General features: G+C 42.5%; 1 protein-coding gene across 8 annotated transcripts in view; it reads left to right on the top strand.

The window, feature by feature from the left end:
* The first annotated feature begins 7,786 nt into the window (after nt 1-7,786).
* Nucleotides 7,787-15,296, top strand: part of TBC1D1 (TBC1 domain family member 1) — a 130,561-nt gene continuing 123,051 nt past the window's right edge. For 6 of the 8 annotated variants that reach the window (XM_013949507.2, XM_013949505.2, XM_013949510.2 and 3 more), the window contains exon 1: nt 11,243-11,325. The gene's annotated coding sequence lies outside the window, so the exon portion shown is untranslated. Of the gene's footprint in view, nt 7,812-8,263; nt 8,537-11,242; nt 11,326-15,296 lie in introns of those variants that run through there. The other 2 variants (XM_067298148.1, XM_013949504.2) reach the window with 2 other exon arrangements.

Genomic DNA, 15,296 nt, shown 5'->3' with positions numbered 1-15,296 from the left:
CAACTGTCTGTACATGCCAAGCCTGGATCTGGATTTTGCTAATGTTTCGAGAAGAGCCATCTGTATTCAACCTTGGCCAGAGTCTGTCAAGGTGCCTCTCTTGAGGGATGCTAAGGAAGTCCAGATGACCTGGTCTGTCTCTCAGCTTTCTGTGACAGACTGGGCTTCTACTGAGCTGACCCCATTACTTATTGGTGATCTACATGACAAGATTCCAGCTAACTACATTAATTACTATTCTGTTTGCTTCTGTCCTGCCCGGAAATCTTCTAGGGATTTCATCTACCATAGAAGCAAATAGTCCCTTGTAGTGCTGGGATGCTTAGGACGGATGGATGGCTGCCTGGCTGGTTCTGCTTCTGGACAAACGTTTTCATATACAAGGATAAAAATGTTTGTATGCACTTTGCAGTAGGTAAATATTTGTACTGAGTAGCAGTAGATCTTCTTTATAAAGAACACTTTCTGTTGAAAAATGCATTAATCTAGCATTTCTCCCATTCCTATTTCTAAATCAAGGTGCAAACAGCCAAGCCAGGTGCCAGATGCAACAAACTTGCAGTCTCCTACAGATAACTGTGTGGTTGAAATACAATGCAAGATAGGTGAGGTGCCCGTTGTGGTGGCTTATCTATAGCAGTAGACACAGAAGAAAAACAAATCAGCAGTATGAGTATGCTGCGTTATTGCACACCTACTTTGTGATGGTAGAGGTTGCCATGGTCTGTCTGCTTTGCCACCAGGTTACACAAGCCTGGCATGACCAGTTTTGAGGACAGCAGTCACCTACTTTCTGGGCTGATGTAAGGGTTTGGAAACAGATTCTTTGCAGCTGGAGCCATCTGCTGCCACTGTGACAGGCTGGGTGCTGCTGAGTACTCTGTGCTTAGAAAACAGCAAGTTCCCACTAGCTTGTAATGCTGGTGAGGAAAAAAAACGTCTAAACCAGGGTAGGCCTGATCTCATTGGCGTCCAGGATTCAGCAACATGACTGCACTGGCCTGTTACACAGATGTTATACTGGAATTACATGACAGGGAACCTGGAACATGTCTGGTCAATTGTACCAGTTATGGGTTCTGCTACCATGCTGATAATGGAGCTGTGATGCTGTTGCAGCGATCCTGCCCCCTTTGTCACTGTCTCCATCGTTCTTCTTCAGGGAACATCCTCCTCCCTCTCTCATCCTCCCTGTAACTGATCCCCCAAACTGGTTACCTCTATGTACCAGCACTATGAGACTATGACTGATTTTTCACCAGGATGTAGAACCCCATTTTTAGGTTATGTTGAAGGTTTTATGGAGTAGGTGAATACAGTCAAGGGCAAGTTAAGAAGGGCTTTTACAGACATGCCAGAAAGGCCTGTGAGGTATTGTATGGTGCAGGCAGAGGGGATGCACCTGGAGAGCTCTGTAAGTGTGTTTAAAAACTGGCAGCAGGGCCAGCAAAGAGCTTACTGAGAAGACCTCAAGATGGCTTGGATACCATCAGAAACAGTGTAGATATGGTCAAGAAAGTGGTTGAATAGGAGAGAACTCATCATTCTGTCTTCCTAAGGACAAGGAATCTGCTTACTCCATTCCTTGCTGTCTTCCAAACAGAAATTCCCAATGTTACAGAGGGAGAAAACAAAAACTGGTTTACCAAGTTGATTTAACAAGTAGGACAAGCTACAGCATTACTAGTTGAAACTTACTGTTTCCCGTGTCTTTGCTAACTATGTCTTGCATCAGAGAAAGGGGATCTAGAATTAAAATGAAGAACTGAAACACGAGTACTAAAAGTGTACCAAAGAGAGGGGTTAGCACACAGTCCAACTGATCTTATGAAGCCAGAACTCTTTTGCAGCTTCCTCCATCAAAATGTTAAGTAAGAGAACAAAGCCAAATTCAGGTAATACTGAGATTATTAGTTTCAGGACAAACATAAAAACAGACAAATGCAATTTGCGAGTAACCAACCTTGAACTTGAAGCAGAGGCCCTTAGGTTTTCTCCAGAAATGGCAACTGCCAAGACTAAAATAAAGAATGTTTGCAGTCTGGACTGAAGCCGATTCTGAGGAAATTCCTGGCTACTTTTAGAGAAAGCAGCATCCCTAAGTTACCAAAACTCATGTAAAATGAGTCTAGTTTTTACAACAGATGAACACTCATAATTCAAATGGAAGTTGTAAACATCTGGTTCCCCCAGGAAATCATACCCACAGAGGCTGGGGGGAAAATGCCTTTAGACTGAGGAGAAATCAGCATAGTTTTAAAACTTTCCCATAAAAATGAAAGCCTAGAAATGTGTTAAGACTAGACTAATGGACATCACTTTAAGATTATTAGTTTGTTTACTAATTGTGAGTAAAATCCACTCCTAGTTATTTCATTAAATTTTATGAAACAGTTTGGCTGGAAGAAAGCAACTATATTTCACCTTTCTTACAAACTGTGTGCTTAGTACACAGCATGTATGAAAAATACAATACTTGTATTTGAGTTGTGGAGGGATTTATCTGAGACTTTTGCTGTATAACAAATTATACAGGAACAACTGAAATTCACTATAAAACAATATGAAAATCATTGCTTATATTATATTTTAAATATTCTACAAGTATGTGTTCACCAACAAAATTGTTCCCTGCCCCTTAATCTGCCCATAAGTATAAAAGTAAGTGGAAGGTAATCTTCATTAAATAAACTAAATTGCTTTCTGTGCTTTCCTTCACAGTTTCTTTACACTATAAAAGCACACAGATTCACCCAGGAAAGTATTTCTGCTCAACTTCCAAACGGAAGCAAACATTTTTACTTTGTATAGTGATTGCCAGATAACTGAAATTAGATCATGCACCATCAGAACACTGTGCCTAACAGGATGAGTCTATTAAACTATCCAACCACATCCTAACATCCATTTAAATAAAATGTAATATAAATGATGGCATAGCAACAGCAGCTTCCAAACAAAAGGAAAAGCTTAAAAATACACGATCACTAGTATGTCATTTTCAAATGTATTTACGGGAATGAAGGGGAGGGAGACACAATCGTGAGATCTGAAATGTGCAAAAATGCAGAGGCAGCAGGCAGGTTCCATAATAGGAGCTTAGCTCTTTTCTAATTCTTTACCCCTATCAGCAATAACAGAAAGCCTCTTGTCTATGAAGATAATCACTAACTACTTTTGCTGTCATACATTCTTACAGAATATGAAATAGGCAAACATATGCTATGATAACAGCATTGTTCAAGTTTTGTTTATGGAATGCCTGGAACTATATATGAATAGCATGTGGAGATGCAATGTCATTGGATAAGAATGTAGCACTTTACCCAGAGCTCATTTAAGTCAAAGGACTTCAAAACAGTTTGCATCATGCCCTTAAGTACTGAACAGATTTACGCGAAACAAATCACAAATAAACATTTAGACTGTTTTATTTAATATCAGTAAAAATCGATCATTATGAGCAGCCTAGAGGGAAAGTGTAGATGCCTATAATGAAATTTAAACAAAATTTAGGTGCCCATGTTCAAAATCATAATCCAAAATACTAGTACTTGACTGCTACCTAACTATGGAGGAACTTCAACTCTGAAAGTAACTTGGGTGAAAACTTAAAACTTCCCATTTGGTTAGCGATGCTTTTCAAAGAATGAGTCTACAGTCACAGCTGCCCAAAATTCCCCTCCTGCCCCTGGCCAAATGCACTTAGCTGAAATTTCACTGAACTGCCTGGTTCCAGTGTACAACCCTACACTGACTGACAGCTCGTGAGTAGGTGTTTCTCCTCCTTGGCTTACAAGAGGGACTCCATTACTTAGATGTTCTCAGAGCATGCCTCATGCAAGCCTGTATGTTCAAGTTCTGTACAAAACACAGTGGGGTTTTTGTTTGTTTGTTTTAAGTGCATCTGGACAAAGAGATAATGGTGAAACTGGTGTTCTGGCATAGATCATTGTTGCTAGATGTGGGAAGACCTGCTTCAAATTCCTCCTCAATCTGAAGAAGTTCATGGTGATATGAACCTGGTAATATTGTGGTGATATGTTCTAGTACTAGCTACCCCTTCATCTCTCCATTTTAAAGCCGTGTTTCTGTGAAGAAAAAAAACCCAGGGATTTACTGTTCCAGAAAACTGAACAGAATTAGTAAGTCTGGTGTTCAGGGCTTTTACTTAAATGAAGATATGGGGATTCTGCTTTTGTACATTACATAAACACTTCTTAGGGACTGGACCATACTACTCCCTCATTGTTTTCTTCCTGTTTTCACACATGAAACTTGGATTTATTTTTTTCCTACATAAGGAACAGTTTCAGCAGGAAATACGGAGAAGGAATGCTGTCCAATGTACTCTCAAGGCTGATGATTAGGGAACTGGGAGGTAGGTTGAACATGCTCGAGTAGAAAGCAAACTGGTCTTTCTGCATCCTGGATAAATAAATGTATCACACTTAAACAAGAGAGTGATCCTTTTTCTTTAAATACAATATGCGAGTACCTCACTTCAGGAAAGAAATGTGGAACAATGACTTGTGAGGATGGAGGACCACATCATGCAGCCCTGGGAAAGGTGCTGAACCCCCAAAGAGAAGTGTGGCTTTATACACAACCATATTTTCTACATTTCCATGTCAGAAGCTGTGTCATGAGCTTTTGTCTGTTTTAACCCCCTTCAGAGGCCCCCCCTCTTGCATCACATTACCATCTTTACCATGTAGATAAATCATACTGCAAACTGAGAAGATGGAAATGACAAAATATAAATAAACATTAAAATATCTTTTTACTGCAAGGACAGAACATGAAGCTATCTACTGCATGGGTATTCAGAAGCACTCCTTTGTCCCATATTAACTTTTTTTTTTCATGTTATCACTGGTAACACCAAAGTATACATACAGTTACATATACAAGTTAGTTCTTCTCACATCTAAACACGATCTCACCTGATACAGCTTTAAACTCTTTCTTGTGCATAGATTCTAACCCCCTTTGCCAGCAATTTGCTTTCTGTAGTAGCAGTGCTTAATACCACTAAAATCAACGGTCAGTTAGATGTACACTGCTGAACATGGTGGAATTTGGTTCAGATGCTTACTGTGACCTCTGCATTTCTCCACTTTATCTTGTTAGTAATACATTGTTTTTATTACAACATTTTCATCTGTTGTTGAGCTGGTGACAGAATCAAACTAATACCTTTTAAATTCATTGGCAGATCTGGTATTTTTATTACTTGGACTTTTTAATTAGTTTTAATAAAAATACAAAATATTCTAAAATAAAATTATCACAAAAAGTTGCAAACATTATACTAAATTTTCTTTTTTTTTTTTTTTGCTGAGACACTCAGATGCTGTATTTTTACTACAATTTACCAATAAACGTTATAGGAGATTGGCTGGATTAAACCGATAATGAGTCCCTGTTCCTGAATAGATTTTCAAGCTGTTTGCTAAATATAAATACTTCAGTTTTGTTTTGTCTCCTATTAACTGTAAGAAAGTATTTTAGGCCTACTTGAATGAAAGAGGGGAAGTTGTTCAAAATCAAAACAAATGGAACTATTAAACCGATGTAAGAGTAGTTCTTATCCAAGACATTTCACTTTATTTATAAAATATTGTATCAGAACACGATTAACTTGACAAAAACTCTGCTAGTCAAAGAACTAAAACATATAAATTAGAGATAATAGGAAAAATAACAGAAGGCCCCATTGATGAGTTTAAGTACAGTCCAATTCCTTTTCCCAGCCATCCAAGAGGAGAGGGAAAAGAGGATGTGTAGGTGTGATGCTCCAGTATTGACTTCTGGTGTTGTCCAGTGGTGGTGATTTTCCAAGCAACAAGAAATAGTCTTGTAGGATCTTTATCAGTCTCACTGTCACATTTTGAAAAAAAAAAACAGTGAAGCTGTAAAAAAATCTTCCTAAAATCAACGTTCAGTAATTTGGGAATGCACGAGCCTCAGCCAAAGTGCTGGAGCTGCCAGATTGGGAATAACAGTTCACTGTTTTTCATAACATGATTACTAGAGGCAGCACATAAAATGCTCAGGCATCAGGCTTAAAACAAACAAAATGAGCTGCTGGTCTCGTATTATAAGGTTGGGTGATATCTGGAGTGAGAGTGTTGTCATTAGCCATGATAGTTTGGAGAAGTAAGAAAGGCAAGGTTTGCAGAGAGGTGGGATTTCTTTTACTGCAGCAAAGGATGCTATTGAAGAATGAAAGGCGCTCAATGCCTACTCTCATGTTTGAAGGAAAAGCAGCAAACTAATAAGTACAGATTAGGAACAATTGCTCTGAGGGAACTACTGATCTTTCATCCTTATCATTTTACATGTCAACAATCCTATAAAAATACACTTAGCAAGCAAAGAGTCATGTAGATACAACCACCATACACTTTGTGAGTGTGGTTATGTGCTTAGACACCAAAGTTTGTTTGTTTTTTTTCCATTTGGGGAAGCATACTTGTATTTGACAGTCTACTAGATTATTTTCCTCACAGCATAGTGCACGTGCAGCAGCAGAACAAATTTATTTGGAAAAGCTTTGATTCTACAAATGTGCATAGATTAAAAGTAAGTAAATCAGTGGTATCACTGCCAAGACTTGAAATGAATGGTGTGCAAAAGCAGTTTGCAGAACTGGGATGTAGGCTGCCTTGATCATCTGGAAAGAGCACTTGCAGAGGAGTATAACTAATTCTCCAGATCCATGCATTTCTTGGCCTCTCTGCCAATACAATGACCAGCTAGCGCCAAATCTTACAGTTGTTTTACATATATGCAGGTATGAATGAACGATGTGGCTTCTTGCACAGGGAATAAGTGGAATGCAGGCACTAAATTTTTTGGAGAAGAACGCGAGCCTTCGGAAGACTCTGCCCCAACCTCGGCGCAGGCCCAAACCCCACCAGGGGCTCGCCCGCTTCCACATTGCTGGCGTAGGGCTAGTTCAAGCTTTGTGAGCAAGTTTCCCCTTAAAATGCTGCTTTTCCTACTTTCCGTGCTCACAGCTTCTGCCGTCGTCTGCCTGTCATTATGACATGACGTTATTAGAGCAACGCGATGGCAATGAAATGACACCTCTTCTCTTTCGAGAAACGAGCCGCTGGGCAGGCGCACCGCTGCGTGCCACGGCAACGCTCCTCAGGAGGGGCGAGCCGCTCCGCAGGCGCCCTCGGTCGCGACATGGGGGCCGCCTGTCGCCGCGGGCCGCTGGGCCCGGGCGGCCGCACGGACACACAGACAGACACCCCCCCCCCCCGGTAGACCCGCACTGCGGCCCCGCCACTCGGCGCTTGCCCGTTTCGGCCGCCTCTGCCGCCTGCCCCCCCTCCCCCCCCCGGCCCGCCCGGGGCCGCCGCGGCCGCCGCCTGTTGCTATTTTTACGGCGCAGGCGGCGGCGCTGGGTACGGTGCCCGCGGCGCCGCGGGAGGGGTGCTGCGGCGGGCGGCAGCCCCTCGGCGCGGGGCTGGGCCGGGCCGAGCCGGGCCGGGCCTTCCCGCCCCTCCCGCGGCGCCGACCGGACCGGACCGGACCGGACCGGAGCGGCGGCAAGTAGGGGCGGGCGGGGGCCGCAGTCCCCGCGCCCCTCTGGTGCCGGGCGGCGCGGGCAGCCCGCCCCGCCCGCGCGGACAGCAGCAGGGCGGAGGGAGCCCATCCGCCCGCCCCCGCGGCGCGGCGCGGCGCCCGTCAGAGGGCTCCCGCCCGCCGCCCTCAGCGGGCGCTCGGCAGCGACGCCCGCCGCCCCGCCCCGCCGCCCGGCCCCGGGCGCTTCCTCGCAGCCGGCGTCCCGCGTGGTGAGTCGCCCGCGGCGCGGGGCGGCCGGGAGGCGCCGGGCCGGGCCGCTGCGGCCGGCGCGGAGCGGCGCGGCGGGAGCGGCGCGGCGCAGCGCTGCGCTGCGCTGCGGCGGCGCCGCTTTTTTGGAGGGGGTGGGAGGAGGAAGGAGGAAGCGCGGTTTTCGCTGCGAGGAAGTGGAGCCGCTCGGAGGGGTAACTAGCCGCCCCGCCGCCGCGCCGCGAGTGACAGATGCGGGCCGAGCTGCCGGGCCGCGCTGCCTGCCGGGGCCGCCGGCGCAGCAGCCCCCGCCCGCTCCGCGGGGCGGCTCCGCTCGCGCGCAGCCCGCGCGGGCGCAGGTAGGCGCCTCGGGGGACCGCGGGCGCGCGGGCAGCGGCGTCCCCCTGAGGTTGCGCGCTTGTCCCGGGCGCTCGCTGCGCGCTGTACCGTGGCCGTGCGGGGGCCGGCGGCGGCGGCGGCGGCAGCGCCCCGGTGGCGGCAGCGGCGCTGCCGGCGCCCGCGGTCCTGAGGTCGGGCGCGCTGTGTGGGTGGCCCGCAGCCTTCCCCGTCCCTGCGAAAGACTTGCTGAACTGAATCGAGCATGGACGCGCCACAGTCTCTTTATTCCGTAATTTTCTCATTCTTTCCTGCATCTCCCTCATCCGTCAATGTAACGTCACCAGGTGTAACCCTTCCAGGACCGCCACCTCCTCCTCCTCCGAGCAGCACACTAACTTTTCCCATAAAGGTAAAACCAGCCTTTCCTAACGCAGCGCACGCTTGGAATTAATTTTAAAATCCCCCCAGGTCAGCACAATATTTTCATGGCCCCTTGAATGCACATATTAAACTAAAAAGGGGGTGATCTCTTGAAAATGTGTTCCGGAGAGGTATGACACAAATGTAGTTATTTATAGGGCGGTTTTACAAAGATTGAGACCTTGTGTGCCGTGTTGTGTTTGGGAGCGAGGCTAATATGGCAGATCTACCCTAGGAGCCTTCAGTAGTGCAGATGGCAGGATTTGTGTCTGCAGTTAAGCCTGGAGATTGAATGGAACATTATGGGTCAAAATTAATAAAATGTACATCTCCTGAATCACAAATGCCTCTGATCTGATGGACATGCTTATGCCATTAACACTTGTAAATGATGAAGTAGAAAATCACCACTGCTTGATTTATAGAAATGCTGAAAGTCATAAGTAATATACAAAAATACTGTTGTGAGAAATACTTGCAGGTGAGAAAAATGACAAGTCAGAAGGAATATGCGACGCATTCAGTGATTTGTTGGTGACTTGGCATTTTTTTTCACTTTATAATTTGGTTAACTGAAAAGTTGGATGCAAGTATTTTGGCTGTGGATATGTAATTGATAAAATGGAATTACATTCAGGATGTAATTTGCCTAGCAAGCTTGCTTTTATGAACTTTTCTTATTATTTTTATTGTGCTGCACTGGTAGGGCAGCCTAATATTTTGTTTGCATAAGTATAAGGCTGACCCAGAAGTATCAATGCTCTATCCTCAATCATCAGATTATTAATTTCTGTGGACTGTAGGAAGAAAATAGGAACAGATGTCCAGGGCAGGAATAGTGAACTATTTTCTTCATTTGCTAGTTGTTTATGAACTTGTTGTTGTGTATAACACAGCCAAGAATATATTGCCATGTTGCTGGCATCTTTTTTTATTAATACTACATTATTTTTAATCTATTTGAGGAGTAAAATGGATGCTGTCTGTACTGGTAAATATTTTAAGTGTGATTACTACCACAAAACTAAAGGATTTGCTCAAAGTACAAGGTCGAACATTATTCAGGGTCAAGTCCAAAGCTTCTGAAGGTACTGAAAAGACTCCATGAAAAGTCAGGATTTAATGAAAGTGCAGGAAAAAAGAGAGGAAAGTAATAGTAATTTCTGAGGAGTGTGGACTTCTGCACTTTCACATGGTGCTACCCACAACAGCCATAGTTTCAGAAGGAAGCAACAGATAATAAGTTGCTATGAGATAAAAAGAACAACCTTGCAACAAAAGAGCACCTCATGATTCCAAGTGCCAGATGGAACTGAGTTAGAACTATTTGAAAATTTAAAGCATCCGGTAGCATGATATCTAAATAGTCTTATTTAGTTACACAAAACATTGTTTGAAGCCTGCAAGCAAAAAGATAAAGCTTGCAACTAGCTGCCCTACAGAACAGCCTAATGGATGCTGTGTTGTGATACCAGAGAAGAGAGTGATTTTATGTGTATTTTGGAAACATGAAAGGACCTCTTCACAGCAGCGACCATATCATGACATATCTCATACATATTCTCATTTGTGTTCTGTATATCCTGTAAGGTGAATAAAGAAATCTGTCGGCATGGGTGAAGACAATTTAAATCTCAGTCGGGGATCAGACTGAGAGGGAGAGGAGTGGTATTTAGTTCTGGCCTGCATTCTGAATTCTGGCTGCAGGCCAGGGCTCTCCTCGTAATCTTCCGGTACTGTGATATTTCTGCTAAAATAATCAGCAGTGAAGTGCAGTCGGTACCAATGCCTGTGCTCCATTTGTCAGGAAGGCTCAGTGCTAATGCCGTGTGGAGAAGATCTAAACAAATTTGCACTCTTTAAGACCAGCTGTTCTTCACAGGACCTTGCTATACTGTTGGAAGTTTTGCTTACTTTCTTGGAGGAGAAAAAGAAAACAGACTTGCGAATAAAAGAACTGTGTCAGCAGCCTGACATGGAGTAACTGTGTAATTGTCTCCCAGATGAACTGCTAAGGTTTAGGAAGTTGGGGTCTCTCTGTCCAACAACTCACAGGCCAAACTCCTTATTTAATCTTTGAGGTGCTGAAGCTCTGACTGCTTCGTTGCTTGACACATCTCCTAACCTCATCAGTTTTCCCAGCACTCCAACTCCAATGTTTCCCCACCAGGGGAAGAGCTGGAGGAGAGTGAAAGGTTGCTTTTATCAATTAGCAATGGTTAGGATCACAAAAAATTATGTTTTGAACAAGAGTCTGAGACTTCTGGATGCATCTTTGGATTGAATTTAGTCCAGTCCAGAAGAAACGGGGGATAAAGACTCTTCCCCACTGTTGCAGCTGCTGCTTTTTTTGAATCATATGGGTTCTGTTGCTTTAGAACAGTCTCTCCTCTGTCTTGGTCTTTTTTTCTGTATTGGCCTGAGTCCATCCCAAATCTCTCTGGCCTTCCCCCAGCTGCCAGAACCTAATTTCCAGTACCCCACCCTCCCAAGGTAATCATACAGTCTATTCTCCGTACCCCAAAAGAATCTCCTGCCTAAACGCAAAGCTGACCTGGCTCCATCTGACCGAACTACAGCCCAGACCCGATGCTTTGTCCTTGTAATGAAGTCTTTGCTCTCTTGCAAGGAGGTGAGTTTTGAGAAATGTTGTCTTATGTTATCCACAGCTACTTGGACAAGCACCTGTGTCCTTCCTGCCATCACACTAACTTCTCTCCGAAAGCATCCCTTTTAGTTTCCAGTGTCATAAAAAGATGAGGCTACAACCTAATTTGGGTGAATGAGAGCCTGATATTTTTCTTTTAAACACAGTATCAGATTTTGCTAGACCAGGACTACCAGCGTTGTGTTTGCATGCTGACTAAACCTGCTCCCATTTTGTGAGAAGTGGTTGGGTTGGTCATGGTGAAGGAGAAGCTGAGAACAAAGAGCACGTGTGTTCCCATGTGTATATTTCACATTAGCAAGTAAGTCTGGTGTCTCCTAGGATAGAAGGTGGGCTTAGATTTATTAATATGGCTTTGTAGGGTTTATTAAGCATAATCCTGTGATACCTGGCTTGTGATAGCCTAGAAGTGTTGCTGGGCAGGCAGTTTTGAGTCAAGCATACGGTATACAAAATCTGTTCCATTATTCTGCTCTTCTTATTCATGTCAATTTACTGCAATGTCAGTGAAATAAGAATCAGATCATTGTCCTTGTTTAGAAACATTTATAATTAAGATCTAAATCTCATGAACAGTGACAAGTGTGGAGACTAGGGAAGATATATGCGTTATTTTGTGTAAATATCATATGTGCCACAGTTTGCCTGGCTGTTGTTATGCTGATGAAGCAAATACAGCTAAATCAAAGCAAGCTAAACAATGGCAACATTAAGATAGAGTTAGGAGAATATTAAGATTTCTCACAGAGACAACAGTCAGGCTGCTAGCTGGGGAGTGCTGCTGTATGCATACACCATATGCTCTTCTCAGCCCTCAGTGTGAGGGGAAAGGAGATACTAAACTTTAGAAGATGCCGATGGAGGAGAAAAAAAGGAGGCTATCCCAGTAATGTCGTTGAGCGCTGCGAGAGACGCGAGAAGAAACAGAGACGTTCGGTGTGTGTGTGCTGAGCAAAGCCTGGCAGTCTTCTCCCAGCCCGGAGTAGCTGGGCTGAATGGCACTTCTTACAGCTGTCAGGGGAGGACTGCGGGGTAGCTGGAGGGAAATGAGTGGAGAGCTTTGTTTTATACCTTTGCTATTTTCTTTGGGATTAAAGGTCAAATAAGCATTCACTTAGAAGAAGCTGCTTGTGAGTTAATCAGAGACGTGGGAGAAGAGGAAACTTTCCTGAGCCTATTGTATTAATATGGCTGGTAAACAGGGGTGCTGCACCTGCAGCTCCAGGTCTCACAGGGATGAACTGTGTGGTAGCAACCAGAGATGGGTGAAGGTGCCGCAACTCCATGTGGCAGTCAGGGCAGACTGAGAGGGGCCCAAAGCACAGCTGCTCTTTAATCGTAATGTGCACTTGATTTTATGTGTAGGAATAGGCCTCTTCATCTTAACAGAACTATTCTTAGATCTAAATTAAGCATGCATATAAATACTTAATGGTCTTGAAGTAAAACTTAGTCTTTGGTGTAAACTTAAAGCACATCAACTTCAGTAATACAAAATTGGTATAATTTGGGGGGAGTTGCATGAAAATTAAGGTAAGGACAATATTTGGAGGAAATAATGAATGCCTGGGGAAGAAGAGACAGAAAAGTAGTAACGTGGATTAGATGTGGAAATGTTCTGATACTGCTAAACTTGTGCTCTGAGAATCTGCACTTCTAGTCCCTGATATTGTTAGAAAAAAACAGCATTCTAACTTCTAGTTAACTGTTTTGATTTGGTATTACAAACTGTTATTCTTTAGAAATAACAAATGCAGACACCGGAGCATTTATGTTGTTGACTTTGCAAGGTGTTTATTTTTTAAAAAGAGATGAATGCCGAGAAGCTTTGCATTTATATTAAATACATTCCAGCAGTACAGTGTTTGCTGAAATATGACAGAGCATTACCCTTTTTTTTTTCTTTTTTTTAAATACTGTTTAGTTCTTAGAGTTAGCACTCAGAATAATGTATTATATTCTGTTGTGATATTTATTCATATTTGAGGCTGCAAGTGCTTTGTAGGTCTGGGATAAAAGTGTGGTGGATGAACATTGATACTCCAAATGAAATTTTTCTCTTCCTTGACAAGTTGACTTAAATGAGGACAACTCTGTTGCATGTTCACATGCATTTTATTTAATCACATTTAAAAAACAATTCTGAAAAAACAAAACTGAAAACTGTGGTTTGAACAAAGAGTATGTGGCTCATAGGTCATAATCTGTCTAGTGGCATAGTCCTGATTTCAACTGAGAATGGAGTTTTCTTACGCTTGTTATCCTGAGACTGTGATGTTTGCTACTAAATAATGAGAACACTGTAACATATTACCTCAATTTTCATGCTTTTTGGACCACACACCGTTATAGTCATGAATGAATCCAATCTTTCCTGCAAGTTGCTGAGCTATATTTCCTTGTTATGGTTGAGGAGAAAAAAATCATAATAGTGTGTCAAAGAGGAAGAGACAATTTTGGTTCCTGATGGAAGCAAAACTATAATCATGTTACAGCATTCTGTTTGATAAGGTGTGAAAATGCTTCGTGAGCCTGCTATCCCATACTATGCAATGTATTTGTAGTCATTGTATGAAAGGAGATGCTTGTTTTCTTGCTTGTTTGTGAAACAAAAAGACAGATTTTAAAAACATTTTAGTATAATTAAACTGAGGCATAAAAATTCTGTGTTTACATGACTCTCCCTCCCACCCCCCCACAGACACATGCACATGGATTTACAAAAAGGCTAGAACACTGTGAACACTTTTTAAAAAGTTGTCCTACGTATCTAGACTGTTACTTATTTTATGATACTTTCTTCAAAACCTGCACTATCGGATTCTCTGACTAAATTCGGCATCTGTGGAACCAGTAATGTAGCCACAGAGTTCATCTGTCATAAGACGCAAAAAACTCCACGAAAGTAAATCTACCCAAACGTCTGGTTCCTAGAGCTCTCAAGTTCTTACAGTTTACAAAACTACTGCAGAACCATTTTTTCCCATTTGGTTATTTGCAGATTAGTTGCAGTTTAAACATTTGTTTAGTTTAAAATATATCTCCAGCTTGAAATTTTCTCCAAAAAGTTTTTTTATCCTAAATTTTAAAAATTTGCATTCATTTTCAACATAGTGCAGCACCATTAGAAACTCAGCTTGAAAATATTTTTAGAAGGACAAATGAAGGACAAAGTTTAATGAAAACTCATGAGAAAAATACTGCTACTTTTTGATCAGTTTTGTAGATGAAAAAAGTCAAGAAATACTGTTGTCACAGTAAACCTGCCATTTACTAAACTGTTTGTTCAAATATAATTAAAATTCATATAACTAAAATGTATACAATTAAAAGGAGTTTTTGAGACTGCACATGTTGTTTTTAATAGGTCTTTCATGGGAAAGTTTCATAAGGTTGAGGGTAAACTAGTGTCATGATACTAAAAGTAGGCAATTATAGGCCTGTCAGCTTCTCTTCAGTCTTGCACAAAATAATGCAACAGCTGAAACCAGACTCAATTAATGAAGAAGTAAAACACAATAATATAACAAATGCCCGTCTGTATGTTTTTATAGACTCTAGGTTTTGCAGAACTAAATTGATAGATAAATGCAGCTGTTTGATTTTGTCACTAAAATTATTAATATGTAATAATAGTAGTAGTACATGCTGGGTATAACAGGGTATTATTAGGTATTTAACTTGGTTCCATATGATATTTTAAGAAAAGAAAATGATACAGTATCAACATGGCAAACATTAAATATTCCTGGCTGGCTGACAGGCCTCAGAATACAATCATAAATAATGAATCATCATCTGTTTGTTTTTTTTTTAGTGGGATCTTGTAAGGATTGTTGCTTATCTGTGCTGACAGGTTTATCAGTGATTAGTTAGTTCCCTGTTGTTAGCTTTTTCAGATGACATAAAGATCTCTGAGGTGTAATTTAATGAAAAAGTTTGATTGGTAACAGCAGATGATTGCTTGGCAAACTATACACAACTCAATGACTCCGTATTAGTGGCCAAATTTAAAATCATCCACCCTATGAACACGAAAGGTAAGCCATTTTTTCTGAATGTGGAACTGTTTCAGCAAGCA

The sequence above is a fragment of the Apteryx mantelli genome, chromosome 5 (genome assembly GCF_036417845.1).
Source record: "Apteryx mantelli isolate bAptMan1 chromosome 5, bAptMan1.hap1, whole genome shotgun sequence".
Taxonomy (NCBI): domain Eukaryota; kingdom Metazoa; phylum Chordata; class Aves; order Apterygiformes; family Apterygidae; genus Apteryx; species Apteryx mantelli.
The sequence above is the reverse complement of the archived record's forward strand: the minus strand, read 5'-3'. Positions and strand labels throughout refer to the sequence as shown.